Genomic DNA, 2,207 nt, shown 5'->3' on the forward strand with positions numbered 1-2,207 from the left:
CTGTAACACTGTGCTTAATATTTTTAAAGCAATTTCATAATAAAAATGTTCCTTGTCCATTCATACATTCCTTTTTCTTGTAGTTCTTTCTTTTTAAAATATGTTGAAATATATTTTAAAAAAAGCCTCTGTTCCAAGTCCGCTTGCATCTGCCAATCCCTCGCAACCTTCAGCGGGCCCAGGTCTGAGGTTGAGGGGCTTGTCCTTGGCTTGTCTCCTTCCCGGACAAATGTTGATGAAAACTGACGCTCCTCTTGGTTCTTGAAAGGTTGAGCGTTGATGGATTTTCTTTTGCACTCCACTTTCTCAGCTAGAGACCTGAGAACCTGGTTGTGTCTCCATGTGTATCTGCCCTGAGTAAGGCTAGTCCTACAACTAACCAAGATGTGCTTGAATGTTGCTGGGACTGTACACAGGGGGCAAGATAGGTCCTTTCAAAACCACAGCTGCAGATTTATTGGGGAAGGTAGCACATCGTATGTCGCTCGGATGATGAAACTTAGTCTATTAGATTCCACGCCCCAGATTTCACTCCATGAGAGTTTCCTCTTTTCCACACGCTCCCAATTCACCCAGCAACCTTGTTTGGCCAGTGCCACGGCTCTGGCATGTCTGGCTGTTTCCTCCTGTCGACGCACCTCCTCCACCACCATTTTTCGACATTCGGGTACAGATGCCTGTTGCCACCGAGGTGTTACTGCGCCAAGACCAAATCCTCCTCTGCCCTGTTGGACGTGACCCATCACGTCAAGATGCCGTAGAGCGGATTTTGCCTGTAGCACAGATGTGGCTGGGGTCCACTTCCTCCCCGTTGCTAGGGTGGGATCAGTGCCTCTCACTATGGGGTCCCGGGAGTCCGTGAGTGACATCGCAAGCCTCACTTTTGCACATTTAAACTCCTCAACCAGGCTAGGGACAGGCAATGACAGTATACCGTTGCTGTAGAGTCCAACACTGCTGAGGCATTTGGGAAGTCCGAGCCACTTCTTAACGTAGGAGCTCACTAGCCTCTCTAGTCGACTGGCATGATTGAGTGAGACCTCGTACATTGTCAGCGGCCACAGTAGTTTGGGTAATAACCCAAACTGGAAGCACCAGAGTTTCAGTTTCCCTGGGAGTGCAGTGTTGTTAATCCGCTTGAGGTCATCAGCCAAGTTCTGCCTTAGTGGTTCTAGTTACCATTTATCATTGAGGTCTGCATTATACCACCGTCCCAGGCTCTTTATGGGCTTCTCTAAGACTGTTGGAATTGGTTCTCCACTGATATAGAATTGCCCGGCTGTCAGCTTTCCTTTTACGATGGAGATGCTGCGAGATTTACTTGGCTTAAACTCCATTCTTGCCCATTCTATGTTTTTTCTGGAGCTTCTGTAGCAATCGCCTAGTACATGGTTTTGTTGTTGTACTGATGGTCATGTCATCCATGTAGTCTCTAATGGGAGGAAGACGAAGGCCACTCTTGAGTCTCTCACCTCCTACTACCCACCGGGATGCCCACATGACCAACTTCATTGCCGTGATAAATGCCAGAGGGGAAATCGTGCAGCCTGCCATAACTCCAATTCCCAGGTGCTGCCAGACTGTGGTGGTGTTCTCAGATATCACACAAAACTGTAAATCCTGAAAGTAGATCTTGACCAGTCCTGTAATGTGGTTTGGTACGCTGAAATAGTTGAAGGCCATCCACAAGGTCTAGTGCGGAACTGACCTAAAGGCATTGGCAAGGTCTAAAAAGACCACATGAAGGTCTCTTCGTTCTTTCTTGGCAGTATGAATCTGGTGCCAGATGATGCTGGCATGCTCCAGACATCCCGAGAAGCCCCGGATGCCAGCCTTCTGCACTGATGTGTCAATATAGTTGTTTCTTTGCAGGAAAGTAGATAGCCTTTGGGCCAAGACACTGAAGAAGATCTTTCCCTCTACGTTCAGCAGGCTGATCTGGCGAAACTGGCTGATGGATGAGGAGTTCTTCTCCTTAGGGATCAGAATACCGCCTGCTCTTCGCCAAGCCTTTGGAATCACTCCTTTCTGCCACGCTACCTTTATCAAAGTTATTGAATATGTGCAATACAATGTTTGCTAACCAAATAAGGCCAGGTGTAGTCTTATCCCTTAACAGTTTTAGCAGAATTACAGTGAACCGTGTTGGCCAGCCAATGTTAGAAAGAAGGAAATGCAAAGACAGAACTTGCTTTTTAAGAAGGTGC

The 2,207-nt window shown here is 47.3% G+C and overlaps 1 pseudogene; it reads right to left on the minus strand.

Annotated features, from left to right (window-relative positions):
- Nucleotides 1-434: 434 nt before the first annotated feature.
- LOC111501518 (uncharacterized) lies at nucleotides 435-1,683 on the minus strand (annotated as a pseudogene).
- Between the last annotated feature and the right edge of the window lie 524 nt (nucleotides 1,684-2,207).

This window comes from Maylandia zebra, linkage group LG9 (genome assembly GCF_041146795.1).
Source record: "Maylandia zebra isolate NMK-2024a linkage group LG9, Mzebra_GT3a, whole genome shotgun sequence".
Classification (NCBI taxonomy): domain Eukaryota; kingdom Metazoa; phylum Chordata; class Actinopteri; order Cichliformes; family Cichlidae; genus Maylandia; species Maylandia zebra.